We start from the raw sequence: 16,149 nt of genomic DNA on the forward strand, positions 1-16,149 counted from the left end.
GGTACTGTAATACTGTGTCTTATGTGTTTAATTGGTTCCCACTTTTGTAAAAATGCTCAATATCTTTATATTCCTTTTTGTTACCTCTTGTCTCTATAACAAACCACTTCAATTAATCCTTTCCCCTCACCACCTGCACTGTTCATTAGCCCATCTCTCTTAAACTTATCTTACTTTTGTACATATGAACTTTATCTAATCCTAAACACTCTCTCTCCCCCCTGCACCTCGTCTTAAAAACAGTCTCATTACTGCAAATCTGTATCTCATCTCATGTCAATCTTCCTCTTACTTATACTAGCTGCTGGTGACATCTCCCCTAATCCTGGTCCCCAACAACTTCTTAGCCGTGCACATCTATGTGTACCATTCCATGGACTCAGAAAACAAAACTCTGGTAACCTTACTCAAATTTCTCTTGCATCTAAAGCCACTACCACTTTCACTTGCGCACTCTGGAACTCTCGCTCTGTTTGCTACAAGTTCACTTCTATACATGACCTCTTTATCTCCTGCTCCCTCAACCTTCTGGCTCTTACAGAAACCTGGCTCTCTCCCCTAGACACTGCATCCACTGCTGCTCTGTCACATGGGGGTCTCCACCTCAGCCACACTCCTAGGTCTGGTAATGGAGAAGGAGGTGGTGTAGGTATTTTACTTTCCTCTGGTTGCACCTTCCAACAAATACATCCCATCTCTTCCCTCACATTTTCCTTATTCAAAAGCGACTTGCTTATTCTCTCCCCTCTCTCTATACGTCTTGCAGTCATATACTGACCCCCTGGCTCCTCAACTCAATTTCTAAATCAATTGGCTGCCTGGCTACCTTATTTCCTTTTCTCAGACACCCCTTCCCTCATTCTTGGCGATTTCAACATCCCGCTTGACAATCCCACTGCCTCCTCTGCTAAACAGCTTCTGCAACTCACTTCCTCTTTTGGTTTTTCACAATGGACTGACTCTCCCACTCACAAAGATGGTCACTCCCTTGACCTGATCTTTAGCTATCGATGCACTATTTCAAACTTCACAAACTCTCCTTTTCCTCTTTCTGACCACCATCTATTCACTTGCAACATCTCATCCCTCCCTACAACTCTCCCTCCTACTCCTCACACCAAACTTCACAGAAGCATTATGTCATTAGATCAGCAACATCTTGCTAATTCCCTCTAACCTCTCCTCTCATCCATCTCCTCCTTCTCCTGCCCTGACCAATCTATCTGCCACTATAGTTCCACCCTTACATCGGTCCTTGACAATCTGGTCCCTCTTACCATTGCTCAGAAATCACACACTCATCCTCAGCCCTGGCATACTCCTCTGACATGGTACCTATGCAGATGTTCCCGTACTGCTGAGCAGCACTGCGAAAATCTTGGAGCACATTTTGAATTCCTACTATTCGGCCCTTAATCTCTTTAAACAACATTACTTCTTTACTCTTATCTATACTCTTTCTTCAAACCCAAAACGTCCATTCTCCACTTTTAATACTCTTCTCTGCCCACCCCCTAATACAACTTTTTTGTTAGCTCAAGACTTTGCAAGCCACTTCAATAACAAATTTGACTCCATCAGAAACAAAATCAGCTCTCAACATACTTCCATTCTCTCACCCCCTCAAATGCTCGCAATCAACCACAATCCACATAGCCATAAATTTGGCTCTTTCTCCCTGTTACTGAGGAAGAAGTTTCTGCCCTTATACTGAGCTCTCACCTCACTACCTGTCCTCTTGACCCTATCCCCTCACAGCTGCTCCCCTCCCTCTCTTCTACCCTTACCCCTATACTCACACACATTTTCAACCTCTCCCTCAGCACTGGTATATTTCCCTCATCTCTGAAACATGCACTCGTAACACCTATCCTCATAAAACCTTCTCTTGATCCAACCTCCCCATCTAACTACTGCCCTATTTCCCTACTCCTTCTTGCCTCAAAACTTCTTGAAAAGCTAATATATTCACGCCTATGCCATTTCCTTACATCAAACTCCCTCCTCAACCCACTGAAATCTGGATTTCATCCCCATCACTCCACAGAGACTGCAATAGCTAAGTTTACCAATGACCTACTTAGATCAAAATCAAAGGCCACTTCTCTCTGCTTATCCTCCTTGATCTGTCTGCAGCCTTTGATACTGTTGACCACCCTCTTTTGCTCCAAACCCTCCAATCCTTCGGCATTTGTGACACAGCCCTCTTGTGGTTCTCTTCCTACCTGTCAAACCATTCCTTTAGTGAAGCCTTCTCTGGGGCCTCCTCTGCCCCGTCACCACTTTCTGTTGGGGTACCACAAGGTCCCCTTCTCTTCTCAATCTACATGTCATCATTAGGTTCCCTAATAAAGTCCAATGGGTTCCAATATCATTTGTATGCCAACGACACCCAAATCTACTTCTCTGCACCAGACCTATCTCCTTCCTTTCCTAACCTGTCTCACTAACTATCTTTCTCACATCTCTTCCTGCATGTCCTCTTACTACCTCAAGCTAAATCTCTCCAAAACTAAGCTCCTTATTTTCCCTCCTTCCAAAATCTACACCCCCAATCTCTCTATAACTGTTGACAACTCCATCATTACCCCTACCCTGCATGCCCAATGTCTTTGGGTCACACTTGACTCTGATCTTTCTTTTACTCCTCACATTCAGTCCTTGGCAAAATCCTACTTTAAAAACACCTCTAAAATTAGACATTTCCTTACACAAGACACAACTAAGATTTTAATACACTTTCTCATCCTTTCCCACCTTGATTACTGCAATTATGTCCTATCTGGTTTCCCCAGCTGCCGCCTAGCTCCGTTACAATCCATAATGAATGCCTCTGCCAGGCTCATCTTCTTTACACGTCGCTCTTCATCTGCTGCACCTCTCTGCCAATCCCTTCACTGGCTTCCTCTTGCCTCCAAGATCAAAAACAAAACTCTAACTCTGACATACAAAGTCCTCAACTGCACTGCTCAGACCTTTTCTCCATATACGCTCCCTCCCATCCACTTTGCTCTGCTCATGACCTCTTACTCTCCTCCTCTCATTACCTCCTCACACTCCCGCTTATAGGACTTCTCCAGACTGGCTCCCATCTTGTGGAACTCTCTTCCTTGCTCCACAAGACTCTTCCCTAGTTTTGAAAACATCAAGCACTCCCTAAAGACTCTACTGTTCAGGGATGCATACAACCTACACTAACCTTTCCTTATACTGTTTCCTATCCTCCATTGCTATCCCCTTAAACACCCTTAGCATGTAAGCCTAAGAGTCATGCTGTTTGTAGATCACCTTCTTTTAGCTGACTACAACAGTGCGACTCTTGGCAGGGCCCTCTACCCGTCTGATCCCTATAAATTGTACACATGACTAAGGGGTGAGCCCCAAAACTTTGTGTTTTGTTTCTCTTTTGTCCTAAATAAAGGATTATTTTTCACTGGTGCTGCTTTGAGTTTGCCATTGCAGGTAGTGCAACCCATACACTTAAAACAACCATGTTTAGGCTTCCCTAACCAAGTCTTGTTGGTATAACTTTGGACATTGTCAGGACGCATCAAGTAGTCCCTCAAAGATCTTGAACGTTTGTAACCAACACTCGGATGGATGGTATTCTTAAAGGGTAAGCGTTCATCTGTGTTGATGATATGCCAATTCTCCTGTAGAATACTGGGTGTTTGCCACTTGTCAGGAGAATATGTGGTCACAAACGTCATCCTTGAAGCCACATCAGGTGTGTCTTCACTGGTTCTCTTTATCAATGCTTCAGCTTGTGTCAATTTGGACATAGTAGATTTGATTTCCTGAATGGTTTTAGGTTTATATCCCCTTTGGATAAACTTGTTCTCCATTTCCTGGAGTAGTTCCAACTTTTTACTTTCAGTACTGTTGTTCTGTACCACTCTCTTCAATTGGGAGATAGGCAGTGCCCTTTTAAGGGACGGTGGATGGCAGCTCTCAGCTCTTATGATGTAGTTCCTATCCGTCTCCTTGGTGTATAGAGTAGTCTCTAGGCAACTACCATTCTTGAAGATTAACAAATCTTAAAACTCAATACAGGTGTCAGAAGCATTCATTTTGAATTTGAGGTGTTCACTTGATCCGTTTATTTGGGCGAACCAGTTATCCAACTCATGTCTGGTGCCTGTCCAAATGATACACAAGTCATCTATATATCTCTTGAACATCCTGATGTTTGGGTCACAAAATAGATCAGTGTCAAATAGCTCAGATTCTGCCATAAAGATGTTGGCTTATGATGGGGCCATCGCTGTTCCAAAAATCTGTAAGTAAAATTTCTGTTCAAAACGGAAATAATTACATTCCAGGCAGAATTCGAGAAGACGTAATATTGCCTCCACAGGTGGACCCACATATGTGTATCAATTTAAATGTCTCCTTGTGGCATCAAGGCCACCTGTATGAGGAATGGCAGTATACAAACTGGTGACATCCAGTGTCACCAGTAAGTCAGTATCAGTGATTGTCATATCAGAGAAGCTTGAAAAAGATTATTTCAAATGTGTTGCCTCTGTTTTTGGTGGATGCAGGCCACCGTAGTCTGAATACTCAGACACATGAGACTCCATTACTGGCTCCTAAAAAGTGGAACTGAAACAGCTCAACGAGTCCGATTCCAAAGATGGTGTAAACTTCATCGAGCGGATTACAGTGGGAGCGGATTGCAGAGTTTCATATTGTAAGTTCGGATATACTTTTGATTTGAATGCTTCAGCACTATTTTGAGAAAAGTTATATCTCTGTTTCTTACAGAGGACATTGTGCATACAGCATATAATCTGCAAATTGAGTATTCTAGAGCATCTTTGCCTTAAAAAGAGAGGATTTTGACACCCAAATCTAAAGTTCCTTTTATAAGAGACACTGTATTTACCTTTTTGAAGGAAGTTCTGTGTTTTGCATTTGCATTGCATTTATTTTATGTTATTTTATATTATTGATGTACATCTGTTTCAGTGTTGCTCTGTTTTATTTTTAATGTTACTTTATTTTATTGCATTTCATCTGCTGCTGTGTGTTTTCTCTATATGTCTCTTGTATTGTCTTTTGTATAGTCTTGTATGAGTCCATCTCTTGTTTTTTTCCTATGAGATTATCTTTAGTTGTGCACTGAGTGGGTTTTCACCTCTCTTGCTTTCGCTCTCATGGTAGGTCCGTTCTTTGAGGCTTACCTGTTTTATGTTTTATGTTTTATGTTATAAGTTTGGGATACGCATTTTTATGTTATCATATGATATATTTTGTGTATAATTTGTTGTATTAAAATATATGATATACTTTTAATAGCCCTTTTGCCACATATTTTAAATATTACATATTGCATATTATAAGCAGCATATGTTCTGAATTTCATTCCATTATCTGATCCTGAGTCTTAATTGTTCATTACCTAAATTTGCTGGATATATGCTTTAGCTGTGTTACTGTGTATTAACACTAGCGCAAATAAGTTTCTTTTCATTGTATGGTCTTTTTAGTAAAATAATATTTTAGGGATTTTACTTACCTTATTTGTGTGCATATAATCAGACATTTTTATATAAAGCGCTGTATCCACCCCATTTTTTGCTTTTAAGATTTGTAGTATAGAATCCACATGGATAGCAAGGGATTGTAAAAAAGATCCACGAGCAGAGATGATTGGTCTCCCCGGATGTTTCAATGGATTTTTCTGTACATTAGGCAAGGTGTAGAGGATAGGAGTTATCGGGCAATCTGTGAGTAAATAAGATGCTAGGGTTTTATCAATCCAGCCTTGTTGTTCCAAAGATTGTGTGTAATCATTAATCTCCTTCTTAAATCCCTTTATAGGATCTCCAGATAAGGCTCTATAGGTCTTCCTGTCTTTCAAATGAAGCAAAATTTCCGACCTGTATCATCATAGTTCATAACTACCAGAGCACCCCCCTTGTCGGCTTATTTGAAAACAAGTTTAGGATTGTTTCTCAAGTCCATTAATGCTTTCCACTCCTTTTCCTGTATTTGAGGTTGATTCAAATGGATGGCGGTTGAAAGATCATGTTTAATCAATCTGGAGAAGGTGTTAATACTAGCATTCTGGCTCTTAGGATCAAAATCACTCTTCTTCCTCAGCGTACTTCCCTCCATAGTACTATCTTTAAAGAATTCTTAAATATTAAGTGGGTATTTTAGTATGTATATGTAGAAACAATGTATGGTAAATTATGTAATGCATTATATTTTTTAAAATAATTGTAAATATACATTGAATCTGTAGTAATAGAACCATTGTCTAACAGCCTCAGCAACGCTACCAATCGGCATTGAGTGATTGGTCAAATGGTAATGTAAACACACCAGGGGGCGGTGTCTTTTATTAAAAAAAGCCCGCGTATGCCGAAGCTGTAATTCAACCTCTTGAGAATGCCCGACCGGCGTCGGGGGAAACGCGTTGAGGAGCAGACAGTCCTGATTTCACTTGCGGCAATATACAGCCCATGGTGGTCCTGTTAAGATTGGTGAATCCGTAGTAGCTACTATAGAACTGTGATAGGGCTTGGAGTATTTGCATGAACTCAGTGGACTTGATGATTTGACATGCGAATATTGTTTTAACTCTAGTAAGTGCATTTGAATATAGCGCTTATTGTGAATTTAATAAAATTACACTTGAGTGGGTGACCTACACTTAAAGTGTTAGCTATTTAAGCTATGAGGGTGGTGCATAAAAAAGTTAGTCTTTATATTAGGATTATTGGAACTTTAAGACTACTTAAGATGTGTCTTAAAGCTTTCTCCCATGCAACAACTCAAACTTCTGTGGCAGTGCTCAGGATTGGTTTTGTGTAAAGCAGTGATGTTTTCCCAGATAAGCAGTGTATTATTAGTTTAAGGTGGGAATGCTTAGATTGATAATTAAATGAAAGCAGCATATATCAATATCCAATCATTTTCACTTGAGACAGATTCCAGCTTGCTTTGTGTTTCTGATCTAAGTATCCTGCCTGCATCATAAGTGAATTGGTTAATTTGTTGTGGAGGATAATAATTTAACTTAAAGGGACATGTAGCCCAACATTGTTTCTTATGATTCAGATGCAGCAAGCCATTTTAAACAACGTTCCTTTTTAATTTTATCATCTAATTCAGGGGTGTATCACAATCTATTAGTGATTTGTTCCCGAAATGGTTTTGGCTTTCTGACTGAACTGGTAATCAAAATTCTCGAATAATCACAATGCAATATAGTTTTGTTTGCTAAAAGCCCACAACCGTGTATACCTTTAAAAACAGAAAAACTCAGGAAAAAAATTGTGTGTGTAAATAAAAACTGAAGGTCACTAGGGACTGACTCATACAATAGCCTATTCACACCTCTAAATGTTACATTCAAGGTCAATTCATGTGACCCCTTTGTTCATGGTGCAAGACAAATACTCATTTACATATGTGGTATTATTAACCATAAGAATTGCATGATGAGCATACTTCTATAGTCAGTTCAGGACACCAGCATCTACAAATTATTTTTTAATTTTTTTAATTTTTCATGCTAATATTTGATATTAATATTTGCACGTCAGTACTGGCATCTTTAAAATTGAGTTTAAAAATACAGTATCACACAATATAAATGCATCTTTTAAGTTGTCATGATGGGCAGACTGTGCACCAGTTTTTATCACTATATGATCTCTTTTAATCTTTGACAAATATTGTTTTTGACAATATTTTTTCTATTGTTTGTTAAAAGACTCCTTCAATTATGGGGTAATGTGAAAATAAAATTCTGACTATTGGTTTCTATTGAAATGACTTATAATATCCTCTTATACTGGATTTTAACTTTACTTAAAGGATTAGAAATCTTTGTAACCAGTCATAGATAAAAACTAATGTTTTATAAAGATGAATATAAAGTTTATTAAATGTACTTAATTTGACTATAAATGAAGCTTCTAAGTATATAAAGTCTTTATATTTATTTTTCATAAAATCTGCGGCAACGACCGCCTATAAAAGTGGGTAGCACTTTCTCAATATGCATAATTGCGCTCCATCCAATCAAGAAGCAATGGCGCCAGCTTAATAATCATATTAAGGGTCTGAGCTTGAGTTAAACATTGCATGCGCACTAACGTTTTTGAAGAATCGCTTGCCTGCTTCTGCTGTCTTGAGAGCCACTCCCCCTGACCGAGACATCACAAACCTCTTGTTATGCTTCTGATGCTTTGCGGATGATGCGCCTCAAGGCAGAGCATAGATGAGGAAACACATGCGCATGTGTGAGTCAGAGGTGCAGATGAACTCATGCAGGGCACCATGTTGGTTCTACCCAGGTAGACCACCGTTATAGGGCACCTATACTGAGCTTAATGGGGGTTTGGCAGACATCGCATTTTATAACAGAAAATATAGGTAAACCCATTTAAATATTTAATATAGATAAATTTAAAAAAGTATTTATATTCCACAATGTTTTTAATAATTTATAAATATTTTTTGGGTTTCCTATCCCTTTAAACTCTAAAGCGTAAACCGGCAGCATTGCAACATTGCCTATGAGACCCTTAAATGAAAATGACAGAACGCACCTCCATGCCCAATAAGTCTAAACACGGTCACGTCACAAGAGTGCATTTCAAAGTGCTTATGCCTACATTATTGAACTTATAAATTGGAACTCTGCTTTGTGAACGTGAGTTCAATAATATATACAATGCTGATACAACTTTATATTATACTTTTTTATCTAATTTGCTTAATTCTATTTGTATGCTTTTATATATAGCATACTTAGATATGCTTAGGAGTAGCAGTGCTCTACTGGGTGCTAGCTGATGATTTATGGATGCAAATATATGCCTATTGTCATTGCACACCTGATGTGCACAGTTAGTTCCAGCAGTGCATTTATTATGCTCCTTCAACAAAAGATACCAAGAGAATGAAGCAAATTTTATAGTAGAAGTAAACTGAACAGTTGTGTAAACTTGTATATGCTATCTGGATTAAAAAAAGAATTGCAATAATTCTAGCTACAATCAATATCGCTTCTATTGTTTTGCTCATTGTACAAGTCTAAAGCTATATTTTATCTCTTGAGTGATAGTCTAGTGCATGCTAACATCTGCATGTTGGATAGCTCTGGTGCAGCAACTGCCTAAACTTCCATATTGGGGGGCGCAGAAAAATTCATATCAGAGAACACATAGCACTTAGTCAATGGTGCCCCAAAAACCCATCCAGTAATGGGGTTCTCAAAGACTAACCAGTTTACTTGAAGTTTTCTATTTTGTAGTAACTGACAGACTAAACAGATATGCAAAATTTTAGTTTTTAAAGAGTTTTAGCATGTAGTACATATTCACATTAACCTCTTTAAATGAACATCATTGACAAAAAGGAAAAAATAATTTGCAAGCAGGGATAGGCACTGACAAAGGCTGTGGCAGACATTTTCTAAAGTACAGACCTTAGTGAAGGACACCAAGGTACATTTGAAATTAAAAACATTATTTTATAGTGCTTGGTGTTATTATACTGATGCAGAGACCACTGATCCTATAACCAGCCCACCTCTGGCTATACCCATGTGCCAGTGTCACTGCTGTGTCTTTTTATAGTGCTGGGTGTTATTATACTGATGCAGATACCACTGATCCTATAACCCAGTGATTTTTAACCTTTTTTTTTGCCGTGGCACACTTTTTTACATTAAAAAATCCTGTGGCACACCACCATCCCAAAATTAGAAAAAAAATCACACATTGTAGCCTAATACAGCATATATATGTACACATACACACAAACACACACATACTGTATATATTGTGCTGTTATGCCATGCCTCCTACAAACTATCCCTGCACTGGGAGTAAAAAACAAGCAAAGTTTAAAAAATATGTCACACTGTTGTCAGTCTGCCGTGGCACACCTGAGGATCTCTCATGGCACACTAGTGTGCCACGGCACACTGGTTGAAAAACACTGCTATAACCAACCCTCCTCTGGCTATACCCATGAGCCAGTGTCACTACTGTGTCATTATATAGCGCTGGGTGTTATTATACTGATGCAGATACCACTGATCCTATAACTAGCCCTCCTCTGGCTATACCCATGAACCAGTGTCACTACTGTGTCATTATATAATGTTGAATGTTATTATACTGATGCAGATACCACTGATCCTATATCAGCCATCCTCTGGCTATACCCATGTGCCAGTGTCACTACTGTGTTATTATATAGCGCTGGGTGTTATTATACTGATGCAGATACCACTGACCATATAACCAGCTCTTGTCTGGCTATACACACGTGCCACTGTCACTACTGTATCTTTGTATAGAGCTCGGTGTTATTATACAGATGCAGATACACATCCAGTATTTCACTCAGGCTTTATTTATTCCATAACTTATCACCCAATATCGCTAGTAGTCTCTTGACAATCCACTAACTGTATTCACACTACCAAATGTTTTTTGTATTCCTATTACTTAATCAGAAAGAAAATATATACTAAGGTTGTGGTGGACACTGCAAGGGCTAGCCACGGACAGCAGTGTCCGTGTATGGACACCTTGCCTATCCCTGTTTGCAAGCTTCTTATGTTTACTGATTAAAAAAAAAAAAACACCTGGAAAAAAAGGCTGTAGCTCTCCTCTAGGCATTTGAAAAAATTCTGTTGTATGGGTCATCTTGAACGGCTGGTGTCCATATTTAGTTACACTAACAAGATTTTTAATAAGGCCAAATTATTTTGTTTGTGAACACATTAAGGGCTCAATGATCTAAAGGTCTCTGGGCTAGTGAGATTACTTAAAGGACCAGTCAGCACTGTAGATTTGCATAATCAGCAAATGTAAGATAACAAGACAATGCAATAACACTTAGTCTGAACTTCAAATGAGTAGTAGATTTTTTTTTTTGGACAATTTTAAAAGTTAGGTCTTTTTCCACTCCCCCTGTACCATGTGACAGCCATCAGCCAATCACAAATGCATACACATACTATGGGACAGCAATCAGCTATTCACAATTTATTCTTGCACATGCTCAGTAGGAGCTGGTGACTCAAAAAGTTAAAATATAAAAAGACTGTGCACATTTTGTTAATGGAAGTAAATTTGAAAGTTTCTTTAAAATGGCATGCTCTATCTGAATAATTTTATTATTGAGTGTCCCTTTACGAATGCTCGCCAGTACTTTTATTGCCCATGTGGAATGATCTAAAGTCACTTTTTAACCTTTAAACAGGGTTGTCATGCTAAGGGTTGTATACAATAAATGCATTACAATAAAAATGCAGAATGAAAATCGACATTTAAAATATCATACAAAACAAATAATTGAACCATTCACACAAAAAATACGCAGTAAAAAGTATTGTTAAAGTGCATAAAAAAATCAAAACAAATATGTGCACCAAAAATCAAAATTTTATAAAAAATTTAAAATTTGTATGTAAATTACACAGGAATAAATTGTATTACATATGCACATAAATTAAGTACACTGGACGGGCAAAAAACACATTGAAATTCGTAATTGTTTCTTATTGTAAAATAGGCTGAACATGGGTGTTCAATAGGTGAATATGAATTTGTCTCTCAAATCCCAGTGTAATTATTTAAACATTTCTGCACTACAGATCTCACTGTTCTTTCTCACATCTTAAAAGTTGGCAAGCTTTCATCAAAATACTCAAAACACTAATTACTATCGCCTAGATTTAGAGTTTTGCGGCCAAAGGGGTGCGTTAGCTACGCGTGCTTTTTTCTGGTCGCACCTTTTAAATACCGCTGGTATTTAGAGTTCACAGAATGGCTGGGTTTTCAGTGCGTTAGGCTCCAAAAAGGGAGCGTAGAGCATAATTTAACGCCACTGCAACTCTCGATACCAGCGGTGCTTACGGACAAGGCCAGCTTCAAAAACATGCTCGTGCACGATATCCCCATAGAAAACAATGGGGCAGTTTGAGCTGAAAAAAAACCTAACACCTGCAAAAAAGCAGCGTTCAGCTCCTAATGCAGCCCCATTGTTTTCTATGGGGAAACACTTCCTACGTATGCACCTAACACTCTAACATGTACCCCGAGTCTAAACACCCCTAACCTTACACTTATTAACCCCTATTCTGCCGCCCCCGCTATCGCTGACCCCTGCATATTTTTTTAACCCCTAATCTGCCGCTCCGTAAACCGCCGCTACTTACATTATCCCTATATACCCCTAATCTGCTGCCCCTAACACCGCCGACCCTATATTATATTAATTAACCCCTAATCTGCCCCCCACAACGTCGCCGCCAGCTACCTACAATAATTAACCCCTAATCTGCCGACCGCAAAGCGCCCCCACCTACGTTATCCTTATGTACCCCTAATCTGCTGCCCCTAACACCGCCGACCCCAATATTATATTTATTAACCCCTAATCTGCCCCCCTCAATGTCGCCTACACTTATTAACCCCTAATCTGCCGAGTGGACCTCACCGCTACTATAATAAAGTTATTAACCCCTAATCCGCCTCACTCCCGCCTCAATAACCCTATAATAAATAGTATTAACCCCTAATCTGCCCTCCCTAACATCGCCGACACCTAACTTCAATTATTAACCCCTAATCTGCTGACCGAATCTCGCCGCTACTGTAATAAATGGATTAACCCCTAAAGCTAACACTAACACCCCCCTAAGTTAAATATAATTTAAATCTAACTAAATAAATTAACTCTTATTAAATAAATTATTCCTATTTAAAGCTAAATACTTACCTGTAAAATAAACCCTAATATAGCTACAATATAAATTATAATTATATTATAGCTATTTTAGGATTTATATTTATTTTACAGGTAACTTTGTATTTATTTTAACCAGGTACAATAGCTATTAAATAGTTAAGAACTATTTAATAGCTAAAATAGTTAAAATAATTACAAAATTACCTGTAAAATAAATCCTAACCTAAGTTACAATTAAACAAAAAGTTCAAAGATCTTTTTCCTTACCAGCCCTGAACAGGGCCCTTTGCGGAGCATGCCCCAAAGAATTCAGCTCTTTTGCCTGTAAAAAAAACACATACAATACCCCCCCCAACATTACAACCCACCACCCACATACCCCTAATCTAACCCAAACCCCCCTTAAATAAACCTAACACTAAGCCCCTGAAGATCTTCCTACCTTATCTTCACCATACCAGGTTCACCGATCCGTCCTCGGAAGTCTTGATCCAAGCCTTGGAAGTGTTGATCCAAGCCCAAGCGGGGGGCTGAAGAGTGACGTCCATCCTCGGGCTGAAGTCTGGATCAAAGTGGCGGCTGAAGAACTCCATCATCAGGCTGAAGTCGGAAGTCCATCATCGGGATGAAGTCTTCTATCAAGCCGCATCTTCAATCTTCTTTCTTCTGGAGCGGAGCGGAGCCATCTTCTTTCCAACCGACGTGGATCCAACCTCTTCAACAGACGCCTACTCGCCGAATGACGGTTCCTTTAAATGACGTCATCCAAGATGGCGTCCCTCGAATTCCGATTGGCTGATAGGATTCTATCAGCCAATCGGAATTAAGGTAGGAAAATTCTGATTGGCTGATGGAATCAGCCAATCAGAATCAAGTTCAATCCGATTGGCTGATCCAATCAGCCAATCAGATTAAGCTCACATTCTATTGGCTGTTCCGATCAGCCAATAGAATGCGAGCTCAATCTGATTGGCTGATTGGATCAGCCAATCGGATTGAACTTGATTCTGATTGGCTGATTCCATCAGCCAATCAGAATATTCCTATCTTAATTCCGATTGGCTGATAGAATCCTATCAGCCAATCGGAATTCGAGGGACGCCATCTTGGATGACATCATTTAAAGGAACCGTCATTCTGCGAGTAGGCGTCGGTTGAAGAGGTTGGATCCGCTTCAGTTGGAAAGAAGATGGCTCTGCTCCGCTCCGCTCCAGAAGAAAGAAGATTGAAGATGCGGCTTGATAGAAGACTTCATCCCGATGATGGACTTCCGACTTCAGCCCAATGATGGAGTTCTTCAGCCACCGCTTGGATCCAGACTTCAGCCCGAGGATGGACGTCACTCTTCAGCCCCCCGCTTGGGCTTGGATCAACACTTCCGAGGCTTGGATCAAGACTTCCGAGGACGGATCGGTGAACCTGGTATGGTGAAGATAAGGTAGGAAGATCTTCAGGGGCTTAGTGTTTGGTTTATTTAAGGGGGGTTTGGGTTAGATTATCGGTATGTGGGTGGTGGGTTGTAATGTTGGGGGGGGTATTGCATGTGTTTTTTTTTACAGGCAAAAGAGCTGAATTTTTTGGGGCATGCCCTGCAAAGGGCCCTGTTCAGGGCTGGTAAGGTAAAAGAGCTTTGAACTTTTTTAATTTAGAATAGGGTAGGGCATTTTTTTTATTTTGGGGGGCTTTGTTATTTTATCAGGGGGCTTAGAGTAGGTGTAATTAGTTTAAAATTGTTGTAATATTTTTCTAATGTTTGTAAATATTTTTTTATTTTTTGTAACTTAGTTCTTTTTTATTTTTTGTACTTTAGTTAGTTTATTTCATTGTATTTATTTGTAGATATTGTATTTAATTAATTTATTGATAGTGTAGTGTTAGGTTTAATTGTAGATAATTGTAGGTATTTTATTTAATTAATTTATTGATAGTGTAGTGTTAGGTTTAATTGTAACTTAGTTTAGGATTTATTTTACAGCTAATTTTGTAATTTTTTAAACTATTTTAGCTATTAAATAGTTCTTAACTATTTAATAGCTATTGTACCTGGTTAAAATAAATACAAAGTTACCTGTAAAATAAATATAAATCCTAAAATAGCTATAATATAATTATAATTTATATTGTAGCTATATTAGGGTTTATTTTACAGGTAAGTATTTAGCTTTAAATAGGAATAATTTATTTAATAAGAGTTAGTTTATTTTGTTAGATTTAAATTATATTTAACTTAGGGGGGTGTTAGTGTTAGGGTTAGACTTAGCTTTAGGGGTTAATCCATTTATTACAGTAGCGGCGAGATTCGGTCGGCAGATTAGGGGTTAATAATTGAAGTTAGGTGTTGGCGATGTTAGGGAGGGCAGATTAGGGGTTAATACTATTTATTGTAGGGTTATTGAGGCGGGAGTGAGGCGGATTAGGGGTTAATAACTTTATTATAGTAGCGGTGCTGTCCGCTCGGCAGATTAGGGGTTAATAAGTGTATACAGGTGGAGGCGACGTTGAGGGGGCAGATTAGGGGTTAATAAATATAATATAGGGGTCGGCGGTGTTAGGGGCAGCAGATTAGGGGTACATAAGGATAACGTAGGTGGTGGCGCTTTGCGGTCGGCAGATTAGGGGTTAATTATTGTAGGTAGCTGGCGGCGAAGTTGTGGGGGGCAGGTTAGGGGTTAATAAATATAATATAGGGGTCGGCGGTGTTAGGGGCAGCAGATTAGGGGTACATAAGTATAACGTAGGTGGCGGTCGGCAGATTAGGGGTTAAAAAAATTTAATCGAGTGGCGGCGATGTGGGGGGACCTCAGTTTAGGGGTACATAGGTAGTTTATGGGTGTTAGTGTACTTTAGAGCACAGTAGTTAAGAGCTTTATAAACCGGCGTTAGCCCAGAAAGCTCTTAACTACTGACTTTTTTCTGCGGCTGGAGTTTTGTCGTTAGAGTTCTAAAGCTCACTTCAGCCATCACTCTAAATACCGGCGTTAGAAAGATCCCATTGAAAAGATAGGATACGCAAATGACGTAAGGGGATCTGCGATATGGAAAAGTCGTGGCTGGAAAGTGAGTGTTAGACCCTTTAATGACTGACTCTAAATACCGGCGGTAGCCCAAAACCAGCGTTAGGTGCCTCTAACGCTGGTTTTGACGGCTACCGCCCAACTCTAAATCTAGGCCTATGAAAGGAAACCCATTGCATATCAAAATAACACGTACAGTGGACTGAAAACTGAAGACTGAATTAGGCAAAATATTTAAAGTTTAAACATACTCTTTAAATTGATTGGCCCAGGGGAATGTTATGGCACACAGTAATCACTTGACTCTAAAGATGTCCTTAGAAATGTATTATAAGATCTCTCAATTGAAATAAATAAAGGGTTTCATATTCTTATAGTTGTCAAATGACCATTATATTAGTAA

This window comes from Bombina bombina, chromosome 1, assembly GCF_027579735.1.
Source record: "Bombina bombina isolate aBomBom1 chromosome 1, aBomBom1.pri, whole genome shotgun sequence".
Classification (NCBI taxonomy): domain Eukaryota; kingdom Metazoa; phylum Chordata; class Amphibia; order Anura; family Bombinatoridae; genus Bombina; species Bombina bombina.